Raw genomic sequence first — 17,943 nt, 5'->3', positions numbered from 1 at the left:
GAATTGCTGCTTTTATTGTCTTTAAATCTGAAGTAACTTCGTAACTTGCTAAGTACGTATGAGGTACTAATGATATCCTCCAAGAAGGTTGCGACCTTTCAACAGTTCCTGAATCAATATTTTGTGCAGACATACCTCTTTCTTATTTGTGCTAGTTGAAGTTGCTCTCTAGGCACTTAGTCTTCTTCACTGTTAGAACAGCTAGTTGTCTATTATAGAACGATGCTTATATATGCTTACTTATGTAACATGAAAAACAGGGTTTTAAAGATAGCATTGTCTAACCAGGACATAATAAACACAAAAGGTATTAAAATATATATTTTTATGCAGGACAGTGCAATAAAGATAACGTTAAAAATAACTTGAACAGCGAGAGGTTATAGTTATTAGACATTTGCATGACGAACAGAAAAGCAGTTAATTTTTTATGTATGTTATAGTTTGAAAAACATCATCATAAGACAAAGATATAACAAACACAAAGGCTAAAAAGAAGATAAAGATAAAGAGAAAACAACGTTAAAAATTGGATATAAAGGGTCTACCCTCAGGAAGTAAATTTTATACGCGTGTATGTTTTGCTTGGGGCTTTACACAAAGAAACTGATCGACATGAACTCGACACCTTCAAGTTCTTCAGTATTAAGGTACAGTAACAGTAATAGAGTTACTTTAAATGACATTACTAATGTTGAACCGCTGTGGTGTTTGTCTATGTCGATTTATACTGAAATCCGGAAGCCTGATCGTACAAGTACTGCTTGTACTAATAATGAAAATGTTTCTCCATGTGATCCGATCCTACGACATAGGCGTAGAGACAGTTACATTACTGTACAGGAACATTATTGTGTTGACTGTGCGTTAGAAAACCGCTATTCATGGATCGAATTAAAGAAAGTAAGGTCTTTGAAACATTTATATTGTAAGCAGTGCTCTTCACCTATGTTTGTTCCAGATAGATATATTGCTAAATGTAATAAACGTATGAAATATCGTAAAGCTTTTCAATACCTTAATAAAATAGGAGCTTTACGTATAACTTATGACGAAGTTGTTTTATTACATCGGGCTACTCTGCAATAGACAGTTCACAGAGAGTAAGAAAACGTCTGTTGCAAAGTTCTAGCTATTTGTTTATGCATCTTTTTAATACTCGTACCGATGCAAAACCGGTGCTAGTCAATTAAGTTTCAAGCAAAGCATACAAGCAGATTAGCACTTATATCTTTTTAAAAAGTTTCTTCTTACAGTATATTAGTGAAGTATTTGTGTTATAACAGATGATGATTGTATATAGTTATGGTTTAAACTGTAATTGTTTTATTATGTTAATACTTGTTGCGCATTGTATATCTTTGCCACTTCTCAGTCATTACCTCTCTTGCATAATATATATATAGTTTAATTACTAGCAGAAATCTTTAGTCAGTATGAAGATTATTAAGCAGAAACACTCACTGCCAGTCACTAACCTTGTTTCCTGTCTGCTCTCTAAATCGAATACTAAACGTCGTCACGGTCCGCTCTTTCCATCTACTATTCGTTGCATCATTGCAGGCTGCTCAGGATGTGGAAAAACGAATCTTTTATTAACGCTAATTACCTCTCTAAATGGAGTGCGGTTTCAAAACATTTACATTTTTGCCAAGTCGCTGTATCAACCTTTGTATATATTTCTCCAGAGGGTAATGGAGGGCCTTTCTCATTTTAACATTAGTTATTTTCCATTTCACACTCATGAAGAGGTATTTGCTCCAGACTCTGTTCGCCCCAATTCTCTTATGATTTTTGACGATGTTGCTACCGAACAGCAAGCGATCATTCAAGCCTACTTTAGCATGGGACGACATAAGTACGTCGATTGTTTTTATTTATGTCAAACGTATTCCCGCATACCTAAGCAGTTAATTCGTGACAATGCTAACTTGATCGTTCTCTTCCGACAAGACGAACTCAACCTGCGTCACGTGTATGAGGATCATGTAAACACCGATATGACTTTTAATGATTTTAAACGCCTGTGTGCCACGTGTTGGTCATCACAGCGACATGGCTTTTTAGTTATCGATAAAGAGAGCGATATTAACCATGGACGCTACCGCACAGGTTTTGATCACTTTATACGTATTTAAGGCTTATTTTTAGGTTTATAGAACTCACTTACTCGGTAACCATGGAAAGAGCTAGCAAGCAGGTGACACAACAAATTATACGTGCACAAAACAACATCCGGCGTAAATTTAAAGAGTTGAAACGTATCCAAGCAGACACAGATTTCTTTTTAAAAACACAACTTGGTGCACCACTGCAAGAGCTTCTTCAATCTACATCATCGTCTAAGCCCACTACAAGTTCAGTTACTACACAAACATCCTACGTTAAAACGATGCAGGATGAAGAAGACGAAGACGGGGAGGATGATGTCTTTACACCACCAAAACAAGTAAAGCGGGTTCAGTTTTCGCCTACAGATGCTATTACAGAAACACCTACTACGTCAAAACAACAACAAGATACACGACTAAAACAGGTGGAGTTTTTGCCAACAGATGTTGTTGCAGAAACACCTACACAACAACAACAGCCCTCTTTGTCCGAGGTCTTGTCTACACCAGAGTATCATGCACAGTTAAAGCAATTTCTTAAAAGCACCTACGGTCCACTTACCGCTCCCTACTTGGAGAAGCTCTTTACAAGAAAAACTGATACTACCTATGGCATTCGTTACGAAGAAGATCGTTTTCGCATGGGCAATGCAGACATTAAAATTGACGATCACAGTCTAGTCGTAAAAAATGTTACTTACAAACCCACTAAGGGTCTCCTCGACCTCCTGTTTTCACGAATACCTGACTTAGAGAACATATCTAATGCAGATCTTCAGAAATATAAATCTATTCTTATTGCTACAGAAGCCTTCCGGCGTAATTACGAGCCTTCAGAAGCTGTAAATGCTAATAAGAGCTTCAAGTATCGTGAAATTATTTCCAAGCTGTTTCCTACACGTCACATGTCAGCACGTGGTTACGATGTTACTTACAAGCCTCTGTTACCCTATGTAGATGTAACGTATTGGAATGATCCTAACGAACTTGTAAGCCGTCTGCAATTGTTAAAAGCCTCACAACACGCTGGTCATACAGGACATGAAGCAGAGATTCTAGAAATAGAAGAAGAATTGCGTCATGCAGGTATTATCGTGTAATGGCTCCTCAAAGCAAGACCCCTTCACGCGTAAAAATAGCAATTGCCCACGAATTGCATAAACCTGCTCGGCGCACTTACCTTCGTAGACGAGTCATTACACGTGGGAAAGATGAACTCTGGCAAGCGGATCTTGTTGAAATGATTCCTTACGCTGGCAGTAACCATGGCTACAAGTATTTGCTTACCGTTATTGATGTATATTCTAAGTATGCCTTTGCTGAACCAGTTCGTGCAAAGACCGCTTCTCTAGTAACAGAAGCATTTAAACGTATTATTCAGCTAGCAAAGCGTCGTCCCCGTCTTCTTCAAACCGATCGGGGTAAGGAGTTTTACAACCAGGTGTTTTCTTCCTATCTCAAGACGCTTGGCATTCATCATTATTCTACGTACAGTAATCTTAAAGCAAGTGTTGTAGAACGCTTTAATCGCACACTCAAAACACTCATGTGGCGAGAATTTACAGCTCGAGGCTCTTATCGGTGGATTGAACTTTTACCTCAACTTGTGTCTTCGTACAACGATACATTTCATCGCACGATCGGCACAAAGCCTCGTCTTATTACCAAGAATACACCACGCTTAGATGCTATACATCACGTTATTAAAACAGCCGATCCACAACGTCATCGCTTTCGAAAAGGTGATTTTGTTCGTATCAGCAAACACAAGTCTGTTTTCGCTAAAGGATACACGCCGAACTGGAGTACCGAAATTTTTCAGATCGACAAGGTTAAGCTTACCTACCCAGTGACTTCTTTACTTCATGATCTTTCAGGACAGCCTATCGAGGGAGGATTCTACGCCGAAGAGCTGCAAAAAACTAGGTATCCTAACTATTATTTAGTGGAGCGTGTTCTTCGCCGCCGTGGTAATAAACTTTATGTGAAATGGCTTGGTTTCAATAATACCTTCAATTCTTGGATCAATGCAAACGATGTTGTGTAGCTTAAACTTTTTAACAGATAAATAGTCTAACTATATAGCATGTTATCTCTATACGTTTCACATCAGTCGAACCATGGACTCATTCGGCCGAACACAACGCTCTAGAAAAAGAGTAATACCATCTCAGCATGTAGATGATCCACGTCAAGATACCGACCCAGTCAATAAACGCTATGTTGATACGTGGGCTATACAGCGCACAACAGACGGACATTATGACTTCGTTTTCTTCTTTACAACGTCAGGATAACGTTTCTTCACCATCCTGCACACAACTTCTCTCGTCAGCACCTACTAACCAACTGATAGTTACTTCTTACTTCTTACAAGTTGCTGATCCTGTTAATGAACAAGACGTCTGTACAAAACGGTACCTAGCTTTAGAATTGAGTAAACTCGGAACCATTCAATATGGGATGGTTTACATGAAGAAGCTGAGACTGACAGAAACGATTAACGAACATACAGGACCCAGCAAACCCTTCTGATGCTACTTCTAAAAAATATGTAGATTATTATCGTTTAAGACGAATAAAAGGAGAGTATGAGGCACAAAATAAACGAATCACGAACGTAGCTGATCCTATAAATCCTCAAGACGTATGTACGAAAGCATATCTAGTAGCACATGCTGTAGTAACAACAAAAGACAATAACTATGATGTGCAGGAACGTCGAGTAATACGATTAGCTTCCCCGACAAACGACACAGACGCAGCTAGAAAAGAATATGTGGATAATAGAGTAAACGGTTTACAGCGAATAGTGCCAACCCTAACTGAGAATGGTTATTCAGCAAACAATAAACGGTTGATACAAGTTGCTGATCCTGTTAATGAACAAGACGTCTGTACAAAACGGTACCTAGCTTTAGAATTGAGTAAACTCGGAACCATTCAATATGGGATGGTTTACATGAAGAAGCTGAGACTGACAGATGCAGCTGATGCAAAAAATCCTTTCGATGTTGTTACCAAACAATACTTAGACAACAGGCTTGCTTTATACAAGGAAAAAAGAGATGTTGACGATTCTGACCGCATTGAATTCAAACCTAAAAAGCCGTAGAGTAATAGGATAGATAAACGAATAAAATCAAGAAGTAACTATCAGTTGGTTAGTAGGTGCTGACGAGAGAAGTTGTGTGCAGGATGGTGAAGAAACGTTATCCTGACGTTGTAAAGAAGAAAACGAAGGCAGTAGGATGGCAAGCAGCTGTAAAAGCAGCACGACAGGCTTTTCGAGGAGAAAAAGATCATCGGATAGCCATTACTAAGGCACTGCGAGCAGCAAAAGCACGAGTTAGTCCTAGAAGTAAAGTGTTGTTTCGCAAGCGTGCGCGGATTATTCCCGTACCAAAACGTGGAGGATTTTTACCGGCATTATTTGCCGGGCTAGCTGCCCTTGGCTCCCTCCTTGGTGGAGCTAGTGCTGTAGCAAGAACGGTTAAAGCCGTAGAAGAGGCGAAGCAACAGTTGAAAGAGAGTGAACGCCATAATAAAACTATGGAGGCGATTGCATTGCGTGGTAAAGGAGTACACATGAAGCTGGCGCCATACAAAAAAGGACTGGGCATATACATGTCGCCAAAAAACGCCTACTGAATGCACTGCCACGACGAGCCCTGACCCATGAAGAAGTAACTACGTACGCCAAACAACTCGGAATTCGTGACTTCCGCGGTGTGTTTATGCGAAATCTGCTACCAGCACATCCACGTTACAACGAGAGTGCCGTCATCAACTTAGATGACAGTCACGGTCCAGGAACGCATTACGTTGCTTACGTTAAACGTGGTCAACATGTATGGTATTTTGACAGTTACGGAAACTTAGCTCCTCCAGCAGAGCTCGTACGCTATTTCGGAAGCAGTGCAGTTATTCTTTACAATAAAAACCGTGTACAAAAATTTCACACACACACACGTGTGGTCGATTATGTTTAAAGTTCCTATATGAAACTCAAACATCGGACCGAGTACATCAGTGTTCACGTGATGTTCGGCAATGCAAGAACGTTTACTATACACGGACAAGGACCTGAAACCACCATCTACTTCAACCCACCGATTGAACTTGGACATCGACCTTACAGTCTTGGACTAGTATCGTTTGAAGGTTATAATAAAATCTATAACGTGCGAGAAGGATCAAACAAATTCTATTATGATGAATACGTGCTAACCTTACCGCAGGGTACGTATTCAGTAGATGATATTTATGAATACATTGAAAACAAATTAATTCAACAGTTTAGTCTCGAGAGCTTTATTACTAAAAAGCATCGGTTCTCTCTCACAGCAAGCAACGTGACTCATAAGTGTATTATCGAATCATCATTTAAAATCGACTTTAAAACACAACCTGACTCGATTGGACCGTTGCTCGGATTTTCTCCAAGAGAACTAGCACCGAACGTACGTCACGAGTCTGACCGCCCTACAACACTCTTAGACGATCATCACGTGACTATCACCTGTAATATTATTACAGACGTGTACAGCAATCAACAACCTTCGCACGCCCTGCACGACTTTATTATTGAGAAAGAAGGTGGCTATAGCGTACGTGAGAAACCATCAGCAGTGCTCTATCACCCTGTAACTGTGACGCGCATCAGTGACATTACCCTTCGGCTTGTCAATAAAAACAATCAGCTTGTTCATTTAGACCCTCACACGCACGTCACGTACAAACTTCATCTCAAGCCAACATGAAACGTATTTACACGTCTCGATACAAAACAAAGCGTGCTCCGAAGAAACGTCTCACTTGTTCGCAACGACTCATAAGGCTAACACGTGCTCATCAACAAGTGTTAAAAGATTTAGGTTATACCTTACAGCCCCATGGAAAACATTCTAGACGTCGTAAGCTCCGTGGAAACGCAAGAGGGCGTAGTAAGAAGTGAGCTTCATTCCTATCAACCCTTTACGTTTGGATTAAACAACAACGATGAAATTCGCACGGTCATTCATCAACAAGATGTGTACACCCTACCCCATGAAAGTTACATTTACATTGAAGGACAGATAGTAAAGAGTGATGGGACTAGTGGAAGCACCTCAACTCTAAACAATAATGCACTCGCTTTCCTCTTTTCGGAGGCCCGCCTGGAAATTAACGGAGTACAGGTAGACAGTACAAGAAATGTAGGCATTTCAAGTGCTATGAAACAGTATCCATCGTACGGAAGTGAAGAAAGTAAACCCTTACGTACGGCAGGATGGTGTCCGGGAGCTACAAATGAGTGGATGGTTAATACAGACGGAACCTTTACCGGAATGTTACCATTAAAACACATTCTTGGATTTGCTGAAGATCATAAGCGTATTATACTCAATGCAAAGCAAGAGCTCATTCTTGTTCGCGATCGCAGTGATTACAATGTGTTCAAAGCAGCATCAAAACCTATCGATTCAAAAATTATCCTACAACGTATTCTATGGCGAGTGCCCCATGTTACCTTATCCGATAGAGCAAAACTACGTATTCTGAAAATAGTAGAGACTGACATGGCAATACCGATTCGCTTACGAAGCTGGGAACTGCACGAGTATCCGGTACTACCAACTACAGATAAACACAGTTGGTCTGTAAAAACATCCCGCTTCACAGAAAGACCTCTTTACGTCCTGTTCGGTTTTCAGACTAATCGTAAATTTGTACACAGTGCTGATGCTTCACAATTTGATCATTGTCAATTAAGAAACTTTCGGCTCTATCTGAATGGAATGCTCTATCCTTACGAAAACATGGAACTAAATTTTGAAAAAAACAAATTTGGACCACTATACACCATGTTCTGCAGTTTTCAGTTTTCGTATTATCAGAAAGAAAATCGTCCCCTGTTTCCTCCAGAGGAGTTTAAAAACAAAGCGCCTTTAGTTGTCATAGACTGTTCCTACTTAGAAGAAGCCATGAAAGAGTCACCAGTCGACATTCGTCTTGAATTTGAAACGGCTGAAAACATTCCTGAAAATACAACCGCCTACTGTCTTATTATTCACGAAACGGCTATCACCTACTATCCTCTATCTAATATTGTAACACGGCTGTAAATACATACGTATACACCATGCAGATATCAGTCCTTAAAAAGACACGAACTGCACCGATTGTACGGCCATGGAAGAAGACAGTCAAAGTTTTAGTAATTTTTTTTTTGCTAGGGGCTTTACGTCGCACCGACACAGATAGGTCTTATGGCGACGATGGGATAGGAAAGGCCTAGGAGTTGGAAGGAAGCGGCCGTGGCCTTAATTAAGGTACAGCCCCAGCATTTGCCTGGTGTGAAAATGGGAAACCACGGAAAACCATCTTCAGGGCTGCCGATAGTGGGATTCGAACCTACTATCTCCCGGATGCAAGCTCACAGCCGCGCGCCTCTACGCGCACGGCCAACTCGCCCGGTAAGTTTTAGTAACACCGCAAGTCTACCTTCCGACCCGTCTTCTACATGTCAGTGTGAGGCCTGCGTCTTTCAACAAGCAAACAACACATTAGTAAGTGAGGCTATAGATGCCTATAATAAACATAAGTTTTTGTGGTATATGCCAAAGCATTTAATACCCTATCTACCATCTAGTTTTGTAGCAACGTATGCCTCTAAGGATGTAGAATATTCATGGAACCTGCTACCACTTCACCTGAAAATGGTACCAGAAGTTGCTGCTTGCCGGTACTGTAATCAACACTACAATTGGAGAGGTAAAGACAACTCTGATGACTGGGATAGTTCAAACCCTATGATTAAAGACTGTTCAGAATGTACTTTACGATAATGTCATCCGTTCATGTTATGTATATCTATTGTTATGTTTCAATAAACCACTGCATTCAATGATCTACCAGGCTTAATGTTTTGTTATACTCCTTCTACTATAAGCAGTTACATCCCAAGCTGCTTAGCATTTAAAACGTCTCACATCCTTTATTTTATGTTAAATTTAAGACTTACCTTATTTTAGCAACCATGTCTCTTCCACTCTCTCTGCCCACTCAGTACTATTTCATATTCAGCATGTTAACTTGCGTCAAGGACACAAACAAAGTACTGTTTCTTATCTTAGCATTACTATTCCGAACAATGTAGAAACGTGAACACAGCAAGTAGTAATCTAAGTATTGTTTGGCATTAGTCATTTTCTTTTCCTGTAGGTGACAGCAGGTGATAAGAAAATTGAGCTTTTATCTGTTAATGCTTCTCTAACATTAGCGTAACAGCCGAGGAGTTATCAGACATTTGCATAATTTACGCTACTCGTTGCATTCTGCACTAACTCAGTAATAATAGGTACTCAAGAATACACTTCCAATGTTCTTCCACGACAACAGAATATAAAATAAAATGAAATATAATACAATATACCTTTACCATAATTTCGAACACAATAACAGAGAAAAAATACCTATCCATGTATAAAACAGGTAGGTCACTGCCAACACACCACCATCATAGCGGACTTGACGTGGGAAGGGCATTCGAACGTAAAACTAGTACTGGTCTAACACGTAAGGAAGGGCATCCAGGCGTAAAACTAGTACTCGTCTTGCCAAAGCTTACCGAGTCAGCCACCGCCAACGCACACCGCCATAGCGGACACGACGTAGGAAGAGCATCCGGGCGTAAAACTAGTACCCGTCTAACACGTCGAGAAGGGCATCCGGGCGTAAAACTAGTACTTGTCTTACCAAAGCTTACCGGGTCAGCCACCGCCAACGCACACCGCCATAGCGGACACGACGTAGGAAGAGCATCCGGGCGTAAAACTAGTACCCGTCTAACACGTCGAGAAGGGCATCCGGGCGTAAAACTAGTACTTGTCTTACCAAAGCTTACTGGGTCAGCCACCGCCAACACACACCGCCATAGCGGACACGACGTAGGAAGAGCATCCGGGCGTAAAACTAGTACCCGTCTAACACGTCGAGAAGGGCATCCGGGCGTAAAACTAGTACTTGTCTTACCAAAGCTTACCGGGTCAGCCACCGCCAAAGCACACCGCCATAGCGGACACGACGTAGGAAGAGCATCCGGGCGTAAAACTAGTACCCGTCTAACACGTCGAGAAGGGCATCCGGGCGTAAAACTAGTACTTGTCTTACCAAAGCTTACCGGGTCAGCCACCGCCAACGCACACCGCCATAGCGGACACGACGTAGGAAGAGCATCCGGGCGTAAAACTAGTACTTGTCTTACCAAAGCTTACCGGGTCAGCCACCGCCAACGCACACCGCCATAGCGGACACGACGTAGGAAGAGCATCCGGGCGTAAAACTAGTACCCGTCTAACACGTCGAGAAGGGCATCCGGGCGTAAAACTAGTACTTGTCTTACCAAAGCTTACCGGGTCAGCCACCGCCAAAGCACACCGTCATAGCGGACCCGACGTAGGAAGGTCATCCGGGCGTAAAACTCGTACTCGTCAACCAACGCCTGCCGTGTAGGCCCCCCGTCAACGCACTAACATCTGCGCGGGAAACGACAGCCAACACCCAAGATAGCGCCGGCGCGGGAAACCGCGGCCAACGCCCAAGATGGCGGCCCCCGTCCTCAGCCGTCCCGCGCTGGGAGACTCGATGACCTTGAATTTGGTCTAGAATCGGCATTCTCCCACTACTTAGGAGATGAGCAAAAAGAAAATCGCCCAGCAATTTTCTTTTTCCCGAGCAGGGGGGGAGATGAAACGGGAACGCCCTACGAGCATTCACGTTTCATTCTTTTATTAAGAGGAGCTCGCTAACACCCGGCCGTAAGCATTTAAAACTTGCGCCGAGCGCACAGGCATAGTGGGAACTGCAAGCAAGCTCGCGATGTTCTAGAACACCGGCCAAGGACAAGCGACGTCACGCAGAAGGTTCCTTCGTGTTCCATAGCATTGCTGCATGAACGAAATATAATCTCAATATTTCAATAACGTCACCTTGCAGGCAGGAATAATGAACGCTGCTAGCCGAAATTTCGTGTCAATCGGTGTGAAGATGGCCAAGATATAAAATTTTCTTGGGGCCCACATGTGTAGCCACGCCAACCGCCTTCGGCAATATAAGCGAGTCGCCAGCCTGGGGTAAGGCAGAATGTGTGCAGTGTGCAGTAGGCAGAGAGTGAGGGAAGTCGGCAGTAAGCCGTGAGTTCAGTGAGTGTGTGCAAGTAAGCACGTCGCGACATAATTCGTCACTCGGTCCGGCTGTATACTTGAGTTCAGAACGTTCGTGTTAAAAGCTTTCTCCGTGGGCTTGATTTCATTTAAAGACTGTGTTCTCGCATAAACTGTGCCAACCCCAATTTCATTTAAAGACTGTGTGAAAACAGCGATAGTGTTTCTAGCCAGCCTTGATTTCATTTAAAGACTGTGTTTCTAGCATAAACTGTGCCAACCTTAATTTCATTTAAAGACTGTGTGAGAACAGCGACAGTGTTTCTAGCATAGACTGTGCCGACCTTCATTTCATTTAAAGACTGTGTCTATCCGTTGAACTGTGTTCATAATAAACTGTGCCAACATTCCCTCTTAAAGACAGTGGAATGCAGTATCGTGATTTCTTTCCGAGGAACCATGCCAATTCCCATCATAACCTGTTCAGAATCACGTATGATCTTAAGTGCCAGTGATAATCTTCTAAAAATTACGACGTAATAGAACTTGGACTGTCATTTATTTCAACAAGTGTATTGTGCTGATGGAGTACAGTGCAGAGACTGTACCCGGTAAATTTAATTTTCTTTATGAAGTGCTTAATCACTGCACCTCGGAAGGTCCTAGATAGTTTTCGTTTGTTTATTATTCCAAATACGATAATTCCTTTCATCTTATCCTCGTGGAACTGTGACTCTAACTTTATCCTTGCTGCTAAAGTGCGTTCAACATCATTGACTGTGGGAACTATTTCGGCGTGCTTCGCCTTAGAGAAGTGTCACACCAGTGTCCCATGACGTCCAATGTGGAAGCTCCACATTTCCCCGTTCCTGCCTCAGGTTCGAGTCATCAACACTAATACAGAGAAAACACCAACGACGGGAGACAACGCCGACGCCGACCGCAAGACGACGCAGCCGCCGCAGGACGACGTCCTCTCCACGCCTTCAGGGACAACTCCACGATTCAGCTGTAAAAGGTGACATAATTCTTTGCATATCTATTGAATAAACTGAAGGATCCACTTAATCATGAAATTTTTTTTCACTACCCTTCTCTCTCACTCTCTTAGCATGGGCCGTACACGCCTTGTCGTTCCTCATGCTCTCCGATAAACTGAAGTACGGGCGTTCCTGTTACAGAGAGAAGGTAGTGAATAGTGGCACCCATGACGTTGGGGCTCGATTAAAGAGAGTGAATAGTGGCACCCATGACGCTGGGGCCCGATTAAAGAGAGTGAATAGTGGCACCCGTGACGTTGGGGCCAGATTAAAGAGAGTAAAGTGATAAAAATTAACTTTGAAATCAGTGATATCTTAACTTACCAATTCAAATAAAAGTGCATAGTACATACGTTAATTCCAGTTCAGTGAATGCGTTAAAATTTTACGAAGATCAATTCAATGACTTTGACGAAATTTTAAACTTTTGGCACAGAACTCTGATTAAGTTTATGGCACAAGTGAATATTTTTTTTCTTTCTCTTTCTCTTGCTATGTAAAACATTTCAGGCATAATATTTATGCACAGTCTCATATAAATTTTTTATATTTATGTCAGTGAAACATTGAACTTTACCATTGGACAATAATGGTGATATTTAATTTTATGCACAAGTGTTCGATATTTTGTGTTGGTGAAATTTTGAACTTTACCATTGGACCATAATGGTGATTTTACGTACGAGGTGAATGATTGTACGTCACAATAATCAAGAATAGGGAGAATGAGTGTCTGTATTAGTTTGGCCTGTAGCTCAAATGGAAATACATTCCTCTGTCGTTTAAGAGGGTGAAGTACTCCAAAAATCTTTTTACGTATTTCTTTCGTTTGATCAGACCAATCAACTGTTACATTCATCATTAGGCCGGGATTTTAAACCGTTTTACTGTAGGTAATAATGTTACCATTCAGTAGGATAGGCGGGATTGCGACATTGTTTGAGAAGCTCAGTAATTTTCGTGATCCAATTATAATTGTCTGAGTTTTTTTTTTGCAGTTTCGTTGTGCATATACACTGAGTCGTCGGAGTTCCCTGTTAATATCTTGTCTTGCAGTGTCGATATAGCCTATTTAAAGATCGTCAGCACAGAGGTCATGTGTGTTATTTCCTGTCACAGATGGTATGTCATTGATATAAATACAGAAACTTAGGGGCCGTAGAATACTGCCCTGTGGGGCAACACTAAGTTTCATTTTCCATTTAGAGGCCTTGTCGTTTACTGTTACACGCTGCTGACGGTTACTCATAATGTTATGTATAAAAGTAATAGGAATATCATATACACCTGTAGTCTTTGATTTTATCGAGTACAAAGCCTTTTAACCTGATTTTCTGTGACACTGTGAAATGTGAATGGCAGATTGGCTGGAGGGGAGGGCGGTGAGTCGGTGCAGTTAATTTGGGTAGGTTGAATATTTATTCTACTAAAGTAATCGTTCAGTTCTTCAAGTGGAATGTCAGGAGTTGTCTGTCTCTGTTGATGTTTTCCTATTCCCAGAGCTCTAAGTTGGTTCCATGCGCGATTAGAATTTAAGTTGTTAGCTGAAATCCGAAAATATATGCATTTTTTAAATTTCTGATTAACTGCTTTGTGCGATTTCTTAAGATGCGGTTAGATTCGAAGTCTGTGTCATCTAGGGTTTGTTTATAATGTCGAAATAACGAGTCACGGTGGGCCATCATTCTCTTGCCTTCATCATCTAGCCATGGACAAGAAGGACGAGAAACCTGTATTCGACGCGCGCGCAAGCGCGCGCGTGTGTGTTTGTGTGTGTATCTTCGCCGCATTATTTGTATAAAATGTCACTTCTTTATTGCTTATCACATGACCATTATTATTATAACATTACCGTATTTGTTCTAAACCAGAATATTGCATCCTTACTCAAAGTGTTTATTCTTGCATTCATTTCACTTCTACGCGGAATATATGAAATGCTGCAGTTATGTTGGGATGGGAGTAACAGAGGTAGCCGAGGGACCGGGGCTTGTCGTCCAAGGAGTCCAGACACCCCAGGAGTTTTAACGAAAGTTCTTTTATTGAGCATTTTATATATAATGTGCATTAATATTAGCTTCCGGAGTCCGACTCATTGGCTGAATGATCAGTGTGGAGGCCTTCGGTTCAGACGGTTCCGGGTTCGATTCCCGGTTGGGTCGGGGATTTTAATCGCGTCTGAATAATTCTTCTGGCTTGGGACTGGGTGTTTGTCCCAACATATTCATATTCATATTCAGACAACATACTACCTTACCAACCACCAAATAAACACACAACACTGATCACATCCCTCTATATAGGGTTGGCGTCGGGAAGGACATCCGGCAGTAAAACAGGGCCAAATCCACATGTGCGACACATTTCGCACCCGCGACCCCACAGATGTGGGAAAAGTGGGGAAGAAGAAGAAGGAAATTACTATTACCTTCCGGAATCCGCACGAATCCACCACTCTTACTTGGATCCAAGGACACTCATTTCCTTTTTCGGTATTCTACACCACCTAAACTATGGAAGTTTGGACACCTATCAAAATAAAATTCTGGATGAATGCCCCCCCCCCCAAACTGAAATCCTGGCTACGCTACTGTTTGAGAGGTATCTTCAAACTCGAAAATCTTAAATTAGGAAACCAACGAGCAAAATAATTTGCCCAACAAATTTCACGAAAACGAATGTAGCAAGAGCTAAAAATATTGTATTTTCCCCTGAAACATTCTCTGGTTTGAAAAGTATGAAGGTGGTTTTGTCCCGAGAGCATAAAATACAGTTTAAAATAAGCCATTTGTTTTATGGAGCATTTTATTAAATTGTTCAATGCGCATAACGTCTGCAACACCTCACATGGGACATATTCAGGAACGAGAACAAACGAGCATCTTTTAACCGGGCGAGTTGGTCGTACGGTTAGGAGCGCGCGGCTGTGAGCTTGCATCGGGGAGATAGTGGGTTCGAATCCCACTGTCGGCAGCCCTGAAGATGGTTTTCCGTGGTTTCCCATTTTGACACCAGGCAAATGCTGGGGCTGTACCTTAATTAAGGCCATGGCTGCTTCCTTCCAACTCCTAGGCCTTTCCTATCCCATCGTCGCCATATTACCTATCTGTGTCGGTGCGATGTAAAGTCACTAGAAAAAAAAAAAAAGCATCTTTTAGTACTGAAGATGAACTCCTCAGTTGGTTAATTAATGATTTCCTGTCATATATTAAAAAACTTAAAATGCATTCAGAGAAAGTAAAAAAAGAATCTTGAGAGAAATGTATCAGGCATAGATCTTGACTACCCAGTCCACTGTGGCCTGCGTAAAGTACCTCATAAGTATACATTTGCATTATGCAGTGACGAGGAACCTAACGAGCTATGACATCGAGCTCTTCTTCAGCTACCTAAGATGCCAAGCGGAATACAATGACATGGTTCGTGTGGCAAAAGAAAAAGCAGACTGTAAAGGCTGTTTAGAACATATCTGTTCTCCAGCTACTCAAAGTCCAACATTGTGTTTTATTCTTTTTCAAGATCGAGGAGCCCTCAGATACCGAAAATCATCGTCTGTGGCACTTCTGCAGTGAACGACGGAATTTGTCACTTCCGCTACGCAGTACTTGTCCCGAAGAGAGTTACTAAAAGGTGTACGTTTATTTTTTTCGAAAGACATGTTCAACAGTGAAATTTGTGGAAAGTGTAAAGGCGACAAACCACCTCTTTTTCTACTATGAACATTTCTGAGACCTCTGTTAGACAACATTGCTTTGAGCCACACAAGTAGAAGAGAAGAGAGAAAGTTTTGAAACTTGTTAAGAAGCCCCTCAGAAGGAAAGTTTTGAAACTTCAGTGACATATCCAAGCCAACGCAGCACTGCTCTTTAAATAAAGTACTGTCAATACTCGCAAAAACATTCAGTTCTTTTTATTTAGGATATACTTTACTTATTGACTTATACGGCCATGCGAATACAAGGGGGGCTAGACCGCGATCCTAGCGGCTGAATGGTGGACTAGGAAGCAACCCGTTTCTACGAGTGCATTTCAAGGCCTTGTATTATAGCGTAGGCAACGGTTATAGCACTGTTGAGGTGGTGGAGGAAGCAGGGGAAGTGACAGAGGCAGAGCCACAAGTCGTCAAGTCAGCGCGCAGCTTATGAAAACAATATTATTTATGACAGTTCCGTGAACACATAAACACACAATTTATTCTGTACATATTTTGCGTTTGCCTTAATGTACATTTAGCGTTTAAGTCGATTGCTGACATCGTTTTGCGGCAACTAATTTACCAATAATGGGTACAATCGATTTGGCAGTAGAAATTCTAAGTACAGCCTCTAAAGTCCGCATCAGACAGAGAAGTCCTAGTTCTCAATTTATTTAAATTCAGAATTGAAAACATCTGTTCTTTTTTTTTGCAATTTTCAGAGCAACAATAGCCCATAACGTGCTCGAACTGCGCCTTCTAAAGTATTGGCTTCAAGTATCTGTGGGACAGGGAGATAAAATAATTAAAATAGTTATCTTTGTGGGGTCTTTTTTGCAATAGATCTTATGGCGATGATGGGATAGGAAAAGGCTATGAATGGGAAGGAAGCGGCCGTAGCCTTAATTAAGGAACAGCCCCAGCATTTTCTTGGTTTGAAAATGGGAAACTACGGAAAACCATCTTCAGCGCTGCCGACAGTGGGGTTCGAACTCACTATCTTTCGGATGCAAGTTCACAGCTGAGCGCCCCTGACCGCGCCGCCAACTCGCCCGGGTGTTTTTTCTCAGCAGCACATCTAAGTCTAATTCTAAACAGTTCTTAATAATACAAAACCAAAAACGAAAACAAATCTCCTAAATTGCAAGTAAAACAATTCCTAATGAGTAAGTTATTACGTATCTCTGAAGAACTTAGCAATTCCAATTTTAACTTAGCAATTTGTTCGGTTCTTGCTGCGCCAACAATGTCATCATAGGTGGAAACACGTTTATTGTGGTAGTGTCGCCGAACGGTTGAAGACTGTACGCTTAAAATGACATGACAAATTAAACAGTGAGCTTTCCTTTCGGTATTGAGAACAAAATATGAATCCACCCATGAAGGATTAAACGACATTTTTAACGAAGGTGAAACCAACTGCTCCACTGTCTGTTCTATCGAATATATTCCATTGAGAATGACACACACACACACACACACACACACACAGAGAGAGAATGAGGATGAATGTACTGTCTCTTACGCACACATGCACCGACCACTGCGCGGGGAAGGTGGGGAAGGAGGGGAACGGTGCTGCTGAGTGCAGCGCTGGTGCGCCCCAGCACTAAGTGCTCGAGTTGGAAAGGCCTCATTTGATACATCACTACAACCTCTACAAAGACGTCTAGATGCGAGTCCATAAAACGTACTTTCAAGGACATATTGCATCCTAAATCTTCATAAGCTTTGATAATTTATTTCACAATATATATATATTTAGGGTTTCTTCTACTTCCAAGGAAGTTTTGTGTTACTTTCTTGAAACATACCCAGCTCGCTTTTCTTTGTCAGACATAGAGACATATCGAACAGAAATACGAAAGAAGAGCATATTCACAGAAGTGTTCACTTGGTATATCTGAAGAAGCCAAATAAATACATTTTAAATAGGCAGAAATCGTTATATT

General features: G+C 41.6%; 1 protein-coding gene across 5 annotated transcripts in view; it reads right to left on the bottom strand.

The window, feature by feature from the left end:
• The window catches only part of LOC136864756 (peroxisomal acyl-coenzyme A oxidase 3), a 230,510-nt gene that overhangs the window by 181,881 nt on the left and 30,686 nt on the right, over window positions 1-17,943 (bottom strand). Inside the window, exon 1 of one of the 5 annotated variants that reach the window (XM_068226408.1) lies at window positions 9,118-9,193. The exons of 3 other annotated variants lie outside the window; for them this stretch is intronic. The gene's annotated coding sequence lies outside the window, so the exon portion shown is untranslated. Of the gene's footprint in view, window positions 1-9,117; window positions 9,194-17,943 lie in introns of those variants that run through there. One more of the 5 variants, XM_068226407.1, reaches the window with a different exon arrangement.

The sequence above is a fragment of the Anabrus simplex genome, chromosome 2 (assembly GCF_040414725.1).
Source record: "Anabrus simplex isolate iqAnaSimp1 chromosome 2, ASM4041472v1, whole genome shotgun sequence".
Classification (NCBI taxonomy): domain Eukaryota; kingdom Metazoa; phylum Arthropoda; class Insecta; order Orthoptera; family Tettigoniidae; genus Anabrus; species Anabrus simplex.
This window is presented reverse-complemented; position numbering and strand designations above follow the sequence as displayed.